General features: G+C 40.8%; 1 protein-coding gene across 3 annotated transcripts in view; it reads left to right on the top strand.

The window, feature by feature from the left end:
- Positions 1 to 15447, top strand: part of FAR2 (fatty acyl-CoA reductase 2) — a 151982-nt gene that overhangs the window by 43688 nt on the left and 92847 nt on the right. The window contains exon 1 of one of the 3 annotated variants that reach the window (XM_086610466.1): positions 9834 to 9860. The exons of the other annotated variants lie outside the window; for them this stretch is intronic. The gene's annotated coding sequence lies outside the window, so the exon portion shown is untranslated. Of the gene's footprint in view, positions 1 to 9833; positions 9861 to 15447 lie in introns of those variants that run through there. 3 annotated transcript variants of the gene reach the window in all.

Genomic DNA, 15447 nt, shown 5'->3' with positions numbered 1-15447 from the left:
TCTGTGTGAAGTTGTTCTAAAGAAGCTTGCAAAAAGGAGAATTTTATTTGACCTTTAAACTGCAGGAAACCTGAAGTCGTTTTAAAAGGCTTGTGAAGCTTTTTGTTTGTTTGGTTGTTTTTTTTTACTTCCAAGATGAAGACTTTCAGCCTAATCTCTCTTTGCAGTTCTGACTCATTTTACTTCTGTGAATGTGCAATACCAGGAGAGTGCAGTGCTCAGAGCGTCTCCTGCCCTAAGATTCTCCGGTCCCTGTGATTTGTATATTACCGGCCACAAGAGATGAGATGCCACTCTGAGAGAATGGGCAGTGGATTTTATGAGCAACCTAAAACAATTTTATTTCCTACACAGGCGCTTCAAAGAAGTTAAGGGTTGACAGTGAGTAATAAAATTAAGTTTAGCTTTGTGACATGGTGAGAGAGAGGAGGAGGAGGGATGAGAAAGAGGCAGATGCATCTCGGTGATAACTGGGCAGGAGAAGTGCCCAGGCTACTGAGGGCAAAACATGCCATGTTAATGAACCCAACGTAGTTTCATGTGTTCAGGCAAAGACTTTGCGATGCTTTCCCATGAGGGAGAGCGTGATGCTCTGTCTCATCTGTCTCTGATAACAGTCAGCAAACCAGAGAGAGTTTTTAAAGAACAGCTTAAGTAAAAGATTTGGCTAGGAAAGTTATATGAGGAAAAATATCAGCACTGATGGAGATGAAATGAGGAGGAGGAATAACTAGAGCTGATTTAAAACTCAGTATTTCCTTCCCTCGGGGAATTCTGCAAACCTCAGCATTTATCTTTATGCTGGATAGAAATAAAAAAATGTCAATTTTGTGGTTGAATGGAGGGTTATGAAAAATGTTGGTTTTTAAAAGGATGGTGTGGGAGTTTTTTTTTAAAGACTAATTTGGCGTTATATCTTCCTCCACTGCTTTTGATGAGTCCTGGGAATGGCAGTTCAGAGATGTCCTCATTGATCACTATGAGCTGGGGTCACTGGCCAAGCACTTCTGTCCTGTTGAACCACATTTGTGTGCCTCCAGCTCTGAATCCAAAGAGTTCTAGCAGAGTGGAGGTCAGAGCATACACCAGGGTTTGCATAAGTGTGTATCTCGAGAGACACAGTCAATCAAGAGGCCCAGCTGATAGTGTTAATGAGACCTATGTAAGCTAGAACTGTCATTTGGCATAGTGGCAATACAGGTAGATACAGATAAATGTCAAAACGAGACAAGATTTGGCAAAATGACAGGTCTCAGTAGATTCTGAGTGACCTTGACTCCAGGAGAAATAATTTTGATGGGAATCTAAATATTTCAGTAAAATAACTGAAAATATGTTTGCAAAATAAAGAAAAAAACACGAGAGAAAATTACCCATCAATTCCTAAACTGGCTTTCACATGTAAATGGAACATCAGCAGAGTCATCATATGTTGTGACATGGTGGAGTATTTGCATGTTGTGTGTAACAAGTTGAGGAAGCTGTGTGTGCTCTCAAAGGAAAACCGCAGCAAATGTGGTGGTCTAGGTAGAAAAAGGAAAGTAAAATCGGTAGTTTATTGAAGCTTATTGAGATGAAAAGCAGATTTGAGAGAGAGAGAAGCAGGACGTTTATGCAACACTTCATAAAGTTCAGTTTTAATTCAGCTGCGTCATGAAGATCTCCAGATCAGCATGTGTATGTACTCCATCCAGCCATCAGCTGTTATCCTGCAGTGAATACTTCCGTGAAAGGGATATTGATTCATGTGTGATAATATTTAATCAAGATGGTCTTAATGTGATTTTGAGGGAGAAAAGGCCTCCATAGTAGCTCGCATGAATTTCTCTCTTCCTCGGCAGTCTGTAAAACACCTGCTCTAGGAGTCACAATAACAGGAAATAAAACAAATAGCTCATTTCAGGTTCATGCTGCAAAGATATCAAAGTGGTATTTCGTTATTTTTTTAGCCTGTGGGCTAAAGTGACTTCTAACATGAGAAATGGAAGTTATGGTGGATATGGAATAATAAAGTGCAGACAGGTCAGAGCTGGTCCTGCGATATCCTGCTTTTGCTTGAGTGCACCAATGTTCAACCAGCTGTTGGGAGCCCCATAGGAAACAAATGCCCTTCCTGAGGCTCTGAGCTGGGAGATTCTCCATGCCGATGCGTAGATCCAGGGTGGAGATCATTGAGCTCCTTCCTTTTCAAGGTGGTTCATGCCCTTCTCCTCCCATCTTCCTCCCTACAATCCCTCTGTGAGTCAGGGAGGCTTGTTTCAATAGGAGCCTGGTAGCTACTGGGTCTATTTGCTTAGGATGGTGGTTAAAGGTGCTTATATACAAAAGAGCTTGTCCCTTTTGCTGTGTCTTGACTGTTGACTTGTCCTTTGTCAGCTGGAGGACAAGTTTTATGACTAAAACATACATGTTTTCACTTGTTTACCAAGCTTTTCAAGCAAAAATGTTGGATACAGCTGAGATATGTGTATCTTCTGTGGGGAGAGAAAGTAGTTTTTATTTTTATTCTGAATTTCTTCTACTTTATTGCTGAACTGATTGGTTTTGCTTTAGGATAGGGCATAAGGAAGAACTACAGCCTGAAATCTGTTTGCTCTGCTATGTGGAGAAGAATATGAAAGCATCATATTAGGCTATTTCAATGAAAATGAAGATGTAATGAACTCTGGAATAGGTGGCTTTTTTTTCCTAGGCATTAGGAAAGGAGCACAAAATTATCTTAATAGATTGTGTTGTGTGCACAGCAGTTCTGCTCTCACAGACTGAAATCTGAGTTATGATGAAGTTGTTTTGTGATAAAGTGACTCATCTTTCCATTCAACTGCAAATTAACGAAAATACTAAGCCCGTTGTGCAAAGAACAGGCTACATCTTCTAGAAGAAGCTGTCAAATAAAAAACTAATTGTCTTGCCTCCTCTCAGCTATGGTGCCAACTTGTCTGTAGCTGTTGCAATTCTTCTCCTGTTCTATACTGTTTTATAGTATGCTACGACTGTGTGTGTCCAATGTATCTTAGAGCCATTTTATTTCCTAATAACTAATGGCTTCTCAACTTCCTGCAAAACTCTCAGTACCTCCTTTATAGCAAATAAAAAGGAGGGACTAGCTGGTCCCTGTCCTATGCTATAAATTTTCCTGTGTTGCTAGAGAGTTTGGTTGACTTTCCTGACTAAACTAACTTCATGCAGAAAAACATCTGTAAGAGCTGATTTTTTCAAGTAAGCCATATTCCTACGTCCTTGCTCTGTAAGTGATGGTAGACCTTCTCTTCCATGCTAGGCTGTGATTCTCTCTCTTAAGTGATCCCCCCCAGTCCTCACTTCTCCATTACCGTCTCCTCAGCCAGGACTGTCTCGTAGAAGTGATGGATTAAGGCTGGTGGTGGCTACCAGGGTTTTGTTTTACTCCTCCTTGCTTGTGGCCATGGAGAATCTGTTCCTATATAAGCTTCCCAGTTCAGAAGACAATACAGCAGGTTGGACTGCAGTATAATTAAGGGGAAAAAGAAGAAGGGCTTTGAAGAGGAATAGCAGAGTATTGGCAAAACACCCACGGGGAGTTGGAGAGATGGCCTGGAATTATTCAGGTGAGACTTCAGGCAAATCCTAGGGAAAGTTGCTTGTAACTGTTAGAGTTACTAAATTTTAAAATTGGAGTACTTTCTACAAAAAGATTAAATGTTCCTGCTGAGAGGCCAGAGTTTCACATTGTGAAGGCCTTGGCAACAATACAGAACAAACAAATTCTTAGTTTTTCCTGCCCCTGCCTCTCATCCCAGCGCTGTCTCACAATGCCCTCAGCAGTGCTCGCACAACTCTTTCTTGAGCTGCATTGTAAACCAGCCCAGTGAATTTGTTTAACTCACAACTTGATCTCGCAGTGATTCCTCTGGCACAAGTGAAGGGGCAAGAAAAATACAGCCTGAGCTGCTACAGGTAAGAATTTTCTAAAAAAACCCTAAAGCTGCTGCCACAACCTCTGCGTTTAGCCACAGTGCAACTCCAGAGATTCGTGAAAGAAAGCAATTGAGAATTAGCAATGTTTTTTTCCTGTAAAATGCAGTACATCGATTGTTCCAGTCTTACTGTCAGAACTGAAGATCGTTGCCATTAAGGCTTATGACCGTACAGATTTAACAGATTAATTGGCCCAGGCTCTTCCTCGGAGTTAAACTTCGGGTGTTGTAAATTTGGAAGGATCAACCTGCTATAAAAAAGTTGTTCCCGTAGCGTAAAGATGATCTGAGAGCTTTGGTATCACCTGTGACCATCTCTGTGCTACATAGTGATTAGTGGTGCTAATAGCTGCGGTGGAGCGTTTGACACCTGGCTAACCGGACATCTCACAGCCAGCTGGGATGCCTGGCAGTGCGAAAGTGCCTTTCTTCTACTTTCCCCTGCAGTTCATCATTTGCCTTTTCGGTTATAGATACTAATTTTCATTTTCTGTCAGTGTTTCTAAGGATGAGCTACTTGTTCTATGAAATACTCAATTTAGGTTCTCTCTCTTCTGCTAAACGCTGTGACTTTCTAACCTGAAGGCTGAAGTTTTCTGAAGTTCCTGAAAATCTAAAAAAAATACTTGTCTTTTGTTTGTAAGAAACGGATCATTCAGTCTCTTTAGAAGTGGTCTCTTTATGCTGTTTGTGTTTTGGGTACACAAGATCGCCACGCGGCATTTATTCTTCAGCCCTTCAACTTGTATGTGAAATGTGTATCTTGACAGCAACCTTTTTATCCTCAGTGTTACTAAAAGTTTTGAAATAGATCAAATAATTTGCAAGTAAGTATCATCTAAATTAATTATTTTTTCCAAGCACAAATCACCTACCATGTCCCTACTGTATCTACGGGTAAGCTCCCTTCTGTCAACAGACTCACACTGTATTCACAGAGATTATTTTTTCACCCCTCTGGTTATTTAGGACTGCCTCTCTTGCAGAACGTCTCTGCCTTTCGGTCATTAAGATCCAGATTTCTTGGTGTGTGTTCAATATAAGATCAAAGAGGATGGATGTGGTGGCAAAACCGTTAAATCTCCCCCAAACATTTATTGAATTCCAGTGGAAATTAATTCCACCTCAGTGCATTGTTTTCTGTGGCTCCAAACACCCTTCAGATAAAACGAGGATCCTTTGGTCATACCATTTCTCTGACTGTAACCCTTTTTTTCTGGCCATCCTATTGCAAAGGGGTCAAGAAAGGGAACTGGCAAAAAGTAGAGAGCCTCTGTAGACTGTGAGTACTCAGCCAGGAAAAATTCTCAGGAAGCCAAATATGCTGAGTTTTGGGCTGTTTTGCACTGCCAGGGGAAAAAAAAAATTCTCCTAAAATAGGATTTTATGCTACAGAGATTTTCAGAAATAAAATTTTGAGCAGAGTGAAACACCTCTCCTGTTTTGTTTTGCTTTGCTTTCACAAGCAACAGAGTGGAACCACTTTTAAGCTATTAAACTGGAGAGAAAAAATGTTTGCTACTACCTGTGGGCATGTTTTTTCCCTACTGTTTTCCCTAAGAGGTGTAATTGAGCAGGAACCTTACTCTGTGTGCTCATTTCACTAAATATCTCTGTGTCGCAGGAAGTGTCCTGCCTCAAAGACTAGTTTTTGGCAAGGTTGATGTGTGTCTTGGCTGTTAATAACACAACTTTTTTCTTTCTTGTGGCAAGCCTAGTGCAGATACATGCTACTTATTATGTCCTCGCTCAATTAAGCTGTGTGTTTTGGCCAAGAACTACCAGCTTGGCAATGTGCGTATAACTCACTTCAGCCCTTCTTAATAGGACTCTTATCTGGGCCAAAGATTAGCAGTAAAAAGTCCAAGATGAGGGATATCCAGCAAACGTTACAAGGCTTGGAGGTGAGTAGTTTGTTTTTGAAGAATCGGGACAATGATGTAATTGGTGATACCTTGAAGAGGACATTGCACCTTTTGGCTACAGTTTGGAGAAGCAGAGACTGACGACAGTTTGGTTTTGAGAGGTAGCCTGCCATGGACATAGGTTCTTACACCAAGTCACTTGATGTTTATTTTCACAGCATCTCTGGGGTTTGGGCTGAGGACAGACTCTGAACCAGCCTGGGACTTTCAATGCATTGCGAAGATCCGATGCCTGAGAGACCTGCAAATCTTTTGTGTTCTGCTAGGCACAAATTAATTAGCAGGGTGGTTGAGCTTATTCTGAATCTCAAAATTTCAAGTACGCAAAATAGAGAGATGTAAGACAGAGTGAGCCTGCTTTGGGTGTCTTAGTGCAACGGAGCTACAAGCACCGGGGCACCTTGGTAGTGTTTCAGTTTCAGAACTAGTAAAGTTTTCTTGATATTTATAACCTCAGACTGTGAGCTTTGTTTCCAGGATCATGAGGTCATACAAAAGTCAAAAAAGGCATCATTTATTGGAAAATGTAATAAAAAATTATAAACAGGAATTGAATCATAAGTTATTTTTCCTTAAGTGATATGACTAAATCCTTCCTTTTAGAAGGGTCTTCAATGGCCCTTTATTTCTATTGTTATAGTTGATCGAACATTAACACTTGTGTAGTCACAACACAGCTAAATGCCTTTACCTTGGAACATAATAATTTCCTGTCTCTATAAGAGAGGAAAAGGCTTTAAAATAAAATTAAATCAGGAGTCACCAACACTGTACCTAAGCTTGAAATCACTGGCACACAATATCATAACATTTACTGCCATGTTTTATACTAGCGTAATGTAACTATTAAATGACTTACATCTATTTTGAGACATTGCATCTTGTGTAGATTTTGTTACTAACTTTCTGAAACATCAGTACTCCTATCTGTGTTAACAGAAGACTGCTGTCAGAGAGAAAACTGCTGCATTTTGATGGACAGCTAGCTATAAGGCTCAGCACATCTGTAGATTGGATGCTGCACGGAAAAATCTGTGCGCATACCTGACTTCATCTGGAACATGTCATATGCCTTTGCATATTTCTTTCTGTACTCTCTGTGCTACATGAAGCTATGCTAATATACCAACTTTGTGTGGTCTTGTGTATTTTGAGGGCAGGTCCCTGTTAATCAATCCAGAGGCACTACCACTAGGTAGGCTGTACGGCTTGACATCTTCCTTCTTGAGGGGCGAAGATCATGGTAGTGGCGGGAGGCTGGATATTGGTCCGCAGGGTTGTATGTCATGAGCCACGTGAAGTCAGCACATGTATCTCGTTTTCAGGATGTGTTCCTGGGTCTTTAACTAATCTAGTTTAAAATTATTCCAAAATTTAAACTGTGGGTTGACTTTAAGAGGACTATGTGGGATTCTCTGGAAGTAGGAAGAATTTCTCTATCTTATAGATCATGGTAGGATGAGATGAGGGTGGGGATGTGAAGCCAGCATTGCAAAATTTGTGGATATTTTTCTTTACCAAATACTTAAGATTTTAACTGTTAGTCACTGAAAAAGAAAAAAAAAAGAAAAAAGTAATGAATAAACTTTATTCAGTATAGAAGCATGTAAATTTTGAATGCAGAGCTTCTTAAGGATGATAAGGTAATTCGTGACCCAGGAAAACACATGTGCACTAGTTTGAACCTGACTGATTACAACAGGATTATTCAAGTACTTTAAACTCAGCTCAAACTTTTCTTGAACGTTTAGAACCAAGTCATCACTGAATTACCTCTTTCCATTCCCTTCTTATGTTTCAGTGCACAGAGGATGTATTAGAAGGCATTAGTACACCCCGACCATCCTTTTCTGATGCTGCACTTATGTTTTATTCAATGCTGGATTTTTTTTAACTTTCATAAATGTGCCTTATCATCTTTCATCAGCTTATCAACTAAATATTGGAGAAGGAGGGAAGAAAAAAATTGGCCCCTGTATGTCGAAAGGGAGAAGAATTTTCTCTGCGCCACTATGTGCCAGCCAAGAGGCGTTTGCTATTTACATTTTATTGTCTCATCTTTCTGGAGAAGTGTGTTTCAAAAGCTCCCAGTGCTGCAAAGCTCTCTGCTGCCTCATTATTAAGAGCCGCTGATGTGCTGAGCAAAGTTCCTTAATGCAGCTTTTGGTAACTCCAGGGAATTCTCTTCAGTTTCCTCTTCCTGCTCTTTTCCCTTTATCTGAAGAGTAAATGTTTTTGTTTCTTGAAGAACTTTGGCAAGAGAAATCTGCAGACTGTGCTGCCTGTCTTCCACAGAAACTGAGTGAGGAGATTTTTAGGAGTGTGTTTTCCTTGCAGTTAATGAGAAAATCTAATTTGGAAGGGTATTATTTTGATATTCTAGTTTGGCTTCTTCCACATATAATTTCCCTCCTGAATCCACAGTTTGGTTTGTGTGCTCTTGAGTGAGAGGAATAACTACATGACAAAAAAAAAAAACAACCCAAACCACCAAACAACAAACCAAAAACCAACCAACAAACAAATTTCAAAGGCTTTTTTCTGTTTACATACGCACTTGATGCTGACGAAATTGCAGTACTGCAACAACTGTTTTGATAAAATCTATGTATCTTACAGCATTTATGGTCTTTCTTACTGTTGTGCTCTTTGACTTGTGAAATGGAAGTTAATTCTGACCCCTGTTATAGTATGACCTAAACAATTTCAAAGAACTGAACATAACTCATAAAAAGAGCAAAAAAGTGACTGCTTGGCACTGCATCATTAACTCTAATTCATGAACAGCCCCTATGAATTGCCTTGTTTCTAATCATGGGAATAAAGTACACATCTAGTGTGCTCTCTGGGGTATTTCAGAGATCATTAGTTAATGTGTATAAAACAGGATATGAGCAAATACACTAATACAACAAAAGAAAGAATTTTTAACAGCATAAGGGAGAGATAAACCTTGCTGTGCTGTGTTTGCTGTGACTGTGTTTGCTGTATTACTGGTTTACGTATACAAATCCAGAAAAAATATTTCCACTCCGGTAACTTCTAGGTGACTCAGCTGTGGTCAGAGAGACCTGTTCTGACTGGTGCTGTTGCACTTGCATAGTTCCCATCCCAAAGAGCTTGGGATGCATCAAATCTGTAGTGTCTGCTGGAGGTACATATGTTTCAGTATATTATATCTGTCCCTGTATTTTAAAAGAACGTACTCAAGCTCACTTCACATTGGCTTTTTAGTTTTATTTCTGTTTTCTCAGGCTGTTTATCCTGATAGAAGAGGGAGAGACATACTAATTAGAAGACTCAGAAATCCTTAAAGCCATCTCATGAGGATCAGGAGGTAGCAAAACTACCTTCTGAGAGTAACTAAACTCAGAAATTAAGTAAGGATAATATTTAGTATCAAGAGTGTAATCAGTTGAATTATGAAAGATTTTGTAAAAGTGTTCTCACTGTTAGTAGAATGAGTTCTGCTTGCGTATAGCTGGGTTTCAAGCAAGGGAAGAGCTGATGAAGGGTAGAAAAAAAAGTTTTAATATATTTATAAGAGCAAATAAGACTGTGATTTCTGTGTTTTGTTGATACTTTCTTACGAACTGCACCTTTAAACTAGACCTCAAAATATTACAGCAGTGGCTGTCAGATGTCAAGAAATGAGAGTCTCTCAGTCCATTTCCTGCAGGACTAGCTCCTGCTTCACAAAAGCCTACTTTCTCTGCAAACTTTGATCGGCACCCGTGTTAGCAGTCTCAATTGCCAGCTAGCCACAGCATGCCAATTGGCAAGTTCTATGAGAAGTATAATTTTTTCAAGGCACATGAGGAGACCCTTGTAAGTTGTTTTTCATTTTTTTCAGCTATTGGTCTCAGTCTTAAGGATACTGTTTTTTTGGAAGAGTTCAGTTTCCATCATCGCCGTTGAAGATCGCAGATATCACCCAGGAGTAATTCGGCTCAGTCCATTTAGAGATCACAGAACTTCTGTAAGTTTGAAGCTGCTGTGGGTCATTCTGGGCATAGCACGGTGAAGAGGTGTCTTGGATTTGTATGTTTAGTTCATTGTGAGATGTAGGCCTACTGGTAGAAGCTGAATGAGAGGTCCTCCATAAACAGACTGACTCAGATACTCATCGCAGAGAGTCCTACAAACTCTTCTCTTTGCTGCTTTCTTGCTTTTTCTTATTATTTTTTTATAAAAACCTGCATTTTGCAATCTCATCTTTTCTGTTGGTAGCAGTTAGCATCCGAGATACGTTCACATTCAGCCTACCCATGTCCAGTAGATTTCCTACGGTTTTCCACTTTGATTGAATATTGGTTTCCTCTGTTGAAAATCCTAGCAGCTACCTTGGAGCTACCTATTAACACACACTGCTTGTTTTCATAGGGCTAGTGAAGCTTCTGGTTTAGCTGGGCTTCTTCTGTATTCCCTGCTCAGGTTTCCAGAGAAGGAGGCCTCTCTCATGCTGCCTACAAGCTGTGTTTGTTGATCCCAAGGGAAAAAACCTTCCAAACTCTTAGGATGATGTTTGCTGTCGGAAGGGGCAGAAACAAAATTAGTAGTCTGGCTGTGCACATGTAGCCTCTGAAGCTTTCATCCCCTGGCCCCAAGCTATCCTACAGCAGGAATCAGCTGTGCATTGTAACTCCATGCTTCTCTTGACTTGCTAGAAGCAATAGATCAAGGACTAAAGAGGTTGGGAGTGCATCCTCTCAGGGACAAACAGACAGACAAAGCAGGGGAAAAGTCTGCCCAGAACGGTGAGCTATAATGGGAAGCAAAAACATGGCTGAATTTCTCTGAAGTGCCTTCCATCTCACTGACTTGTGTCTTAAGAACTAGTATGCTTTGTATTTTTTCTACATTATGTACATGAAGTCTAAATTTTTTTTTGCTGTTGTGTTTCCTCCCTCTCTTCAGAAGAAGGCAAGCCCCATACCGGTGTCTCCATTGCTTCCTCCCCACGCCCCATGCCTGGGTCCTTGTAGGAGGGAGTGCCCTGCTAGATTCTCCTCGCTGTGGTTTCTGTACATTTCCACAGGGTGAACAAGGTGTTTCTCAGTCGATCACATCTGCACAGCAAGAGTCACGACATGGCAGCAACCTGCCAAACTGTGGAACAGCTGCAGCTCTGCGGCTGTGGCTGCCGTAGTATATACACCCTGACGCTGCCTGTGCGAGGTCGTCGTTTCAGTGCCAAGGACTCAGCAAATATGTCCGTGTATCACGGTTCTGATTCAGGTTGTGCCAGAATTGTCTTCAACAGAACAGAGGATGCAGGAAATTATTGGAGAGCTGGTCACTGCTGCTGATTTTCTGGCTTGCTGCAGAATAAGCCAGTTAGCAGCATGCACTAAGCAGCGTAAAGTTCCCTCTGGACTTCTTGGAACAAAATATGCTTTGGCTGCATTTCTTCCCTGCTCCTGAAGGGCTTGATCCTGCTCCGTCTGCTGAGAACTTCACTTGACAGGAGAATTTTGCATAGCAGAAGCCTGGATAGCTTCTGTTCTATTTCAGTGGCTGGACAGAACAAATGAGACTGCTGCCATTGTCTGATGGATTGCCAGGTGCCATCAAATGTCCTAAGTGTGAACAATAGAGAAATGTGGAAGAAATTAAAAAAAAAAACAATTCTTTTTTTATATTTAGCCTGAGTTTTGATGAAATGATAAGGTAAAAGGCAAAACTGTGGTATTTCCATTGATAAGGCTCTCTTTTAGGTTTTGGTATAAAAAGACTTGATGGCATCCTAAATCTTTGGTTTTGAAAACCTTAAAAGCTGTGTTTATATATGCTTTGCTATGCAATTGTTAGTATAGACTCTCATGATCCATCTGGTCATCCTTATAAGAAGATACCTCTTGGTGGGAAATATTCCAAGCATTTTTATCTCTCAACCCCAACCAAGGCAGGAGTAGGGTTCTAGGCTGCGCTTCTTAATAAACCTGAATATAAAAATGCACAGACTGCTGAGCTTAGCTTTCTAGTGGGAAGAAAAATAATTACAGTTATTTAATTAACCTTAAATCTGAGTCCGAACACAGCAGGTAATTTTTTCCACTCGTTAGATCTGAGATCTGAAGTGCGAAATTTCATTTTAGCTTGCTGTCACAGGACTGCTAGACTTCTTAGTGTAGTCACCAGATTTTTCTCTTAAGTAGCATATGCCATGCTACTGTATTGTCTGAGCTCATCAAGAGGTTTCACTGACAACATGTCAAGAGCTTCTCAGCTGATAAGTAGTTTTCTCTGTCTTATAGGGAAGGTATTAGCAAATTTAGACATTAGGGAGAGATGGAGGAAAAGGAGTATTTGTTCTGTTACAGCTTGTAAAAGCTTACAGTAGGAGGTATTCTACAGCCACTACCATGTAAAAGATAGTTGTGGTCTTGATGACCCAAAAATGGTTGTGACTCAAGGAAAAAAAGCAGTTAACAGATTGTTGTGTCTGCAGCCTAAAAATGTTTTTCTATGCACTTGTGTGTGTGTTACGTACACAACAAGTACATGCATACAGATTACTAAAGAAAAGCCGTTTTCAGTAAAATTTCTATGCTGAGGGAAATCCAGACAGACTGAAAGGGAGACTCCGAGGTCATCAGAAACTGGAGAGGATGAACATTTGTACGTTTGAGTCCCTACAGCTATTTTTTTTTCCTTCCTTTCTTTCTTGCAGCTAGTGTAATTCAGTCAAGTATTGACTATTTCGCATTTGTTTTGAAGCTTAATATACACAAAAAATATGTATGTATTCTGATAAGTCTGCACGGGAGTACAAAGCTACTCATCTTTTCTATTTACAGCTTCCACTGGACATAGCTGTAAAAGAACTTGTAACAATAGGAAGGTAGCATGGCTTGGATAAGTGTTCATTTTTTTTAAACATGGTCGTTAAGGGGTCATCACTTTGATCACATTCCTAGTACATTGTAGTCAGTTTCTTCTTTTGTTGTTTTTCTGTGTTTTTTTAGATTTTGTATTGAAAACATATAAATGCAGTTCCATTTGATTTCATTAAGACTTCTAAGCATTGTGCTTATGTATTTACCTGGCAAGAGAGCTGGATGGAGTGACAATAGAGGAGGCAGAATTAGAGGTAAAGGAGGAATCCCTCAGGAAGGTAGTCTCTCCATCATCACATGACAGAGATTTACCTACTAGATAATGCTCTACTTGGATCAATATTGCTACTGACTCAAAATCATGGGTGAAGACCATTCTTTATGTTGTGATAGTGCCTTTGCAAAGAACATGGCTGCTGTAATCACATGAATATTTGCATTGCTACTATCAATCACTACTTTATTTTCATTTGTAACAGAAATACAGACAGTTTTTAAATACTTTTGGTTTTAGTTACCCAGTCTATTTTGGGGCCACTAAAGGATGGTTTTCTATGAGTGCTGGAATGTGGAAATTGGCAGGGAGGTAGCAGTCCTGCTGCTGCTGTCCTTCACAGCAGCTGTGCTAGTTGGACTGTTTCAAACGTGGGGCTTGAAAAAAACACCAAAACCCTTCAGCCTCCTGTCACCCTCAAATTGTATGCAGATATTCTTAAACTAGATCGATCACAGAATCATTTAGATTTGAAAAGATCTTTATGATCATCGAGTCCCACTGTTAACCTAACACTGCCAAGTTCACCACTAAACCATGTCCCTAAGTGCCACATCTACACATCTTTTAAATACCTCCAGGGATGGTGACTGAACTAGTTCCCTGTTCCAATGATTGACAACCCTTTTGGTGAAGACATTTTTCCTAATATCCAATCTAAACCTCCCCTAGCAAAACTTGAGGCCATTTCCATAGAGACGGACACCCAACTCGCTACAACCTTTTTTCACATAATTGTAGAGATCCATAAGGTCTCCCCTCAACCTCCTTTTCTCCAGGCTGAGCAACTCCAGTTCCCTCAGCCACTCCTCATAAGACTTGTGCTCTTGCCCTTCTTTGGACATGCTCCAGCACCTCAATGTCTTTCTTGTAGTGAGAGGCCCAAAACTGAACACAGTATTCGAGGTGCAGTCTCACCATTGGCAAGTACAAAGGGACAGTCACTTCCCTAGTCCCACTGACAACACTATTTCTGGTACAAGCCAGGATGCTATTAGCCTTCTTGGCCACCTGATCACACTGCTGGCTCATATTTGGCCTACTGTCAACCAACGCCCCCAGGTCCTTTTCCACCAGGCAGATTTCCTGCCACTCTTCCCCAAGCCTGCAGAGTTGCATGGGCTTGTTGTGACCCAAATGCAGGACCCAGCGCTTGGCCTCGTTGAACACCACAGAGCTGGCCTTGGCCCATCAATCCAGCCTTTCCACATTCCTCTGTAGAGCCTTTCTACCCTCAAGCAGATCAACACTCCTGCCCAACTTGGTGTCTCCACATCTTCCCACAAATGCTGTAAATGATAGTGCCACTATTTTTGACGAAGGGCAAGAACAAGTGGTGGAAAGGACAGAAAATCTTGGAATACTATGCTAAGACATGCTGGATGCTAATACAAAATTGTCAATCAACTGAGATCTCAAAATGAAAATAAATGTGTCAGACCACCTTGATATCACAGAGAGATTCATAGAACTTTGCCTTAATCACCGAGAGACCTCCCTTTTGCAATGCTAAGGTGCAGTGTGTTTGATGTGCAACGGGTATGGCAAGGGTTTTGGTTTAGAGGTTTGAGAGAGGACTGCTGGTTGTAGAGATCCCAGTCACAGCTGAAGGAGAAAGAGCAAGGTGATAATGGCTGTGAAGAGTGAACTGGTGGAAAGAGAATGGAAAGGATTGCCTGCAGAAATGCTGTGACGTAGGATGTATGCATTTAATTATGCTGAGGCAGAGCAAAAACTCTCTTCTAGTCCTGATCTATGCACAGCACCTAAGCTTTGAACCTGTGACCTGCTCAATAGCTTTGCAACAACTAGCTCTAAGTGAGCACTGCTAAAAAACCAGAGCGAGCGAGTACAGGTGCTGACCTGTGTGATACAGAAAGGAGCCTGCAGAAGCCGCTCCTTTGATGTCTCTGGGAGCTGCTGTTTTTACCAGTAGGCTAATTAACTAGGAGTGAGGCAGAATATGTCCATAGTTGAGCTACTGAGAAATAATCTTTAAAATCCCATTTCATACACATAGGTATGTCCTTAGCATGATTGTTCCATCTTAGCTCTAAACACTTACAGGCTTATTTTCATAAATTTTAAAGGAGAACATAAGGAAACTGAAAGAAACTAATAGGTTTCACTAAAAAATCAGCCCTCCTGGGTTGTGTGCCACATCAGTGGCCTTTGTGCTTCATTCGTTCTTCTCCAATTCTTAACAGTAGTCAAACAGTTTGGACTATGCAGGAGAGTCAGACAATTTGTGAAGCTGTATAGGTAATGCTTAAGCAATGACCAAATCTTGAAATTCAAACTTTTGCCCTACATCTGGGTCTCGTTCTGTGGGTAGATCTCTAGCCCAGAAGCCACAACTCTCAGTGCTTTCCAAAGGATCGAAAGCTTCTGGCCCCTATCACGTAACGTTCAGCAGTTCTCAGGATCCGGCTATGCACGCTGCTTGTTGTCTC

This window comes from Tauraco erythrolophus, chromosome 4 (assembly GCF_009769465.1).
Source record: "Tauraco erythrolophus isolate bTauEry1 chromosome 4, bTauEry1.pri, whole genome shotgun sequence".
Classification (NCBI taxonomy): Eukaryota; Metazoa; Chordata; class Aves; order Musophagiformes; family Musophagidae; genus Tauraco; species Tauraco erythrolophus.
This window is presented reverse-complemented; position numbering and strand designations above follow the sequence as displayed.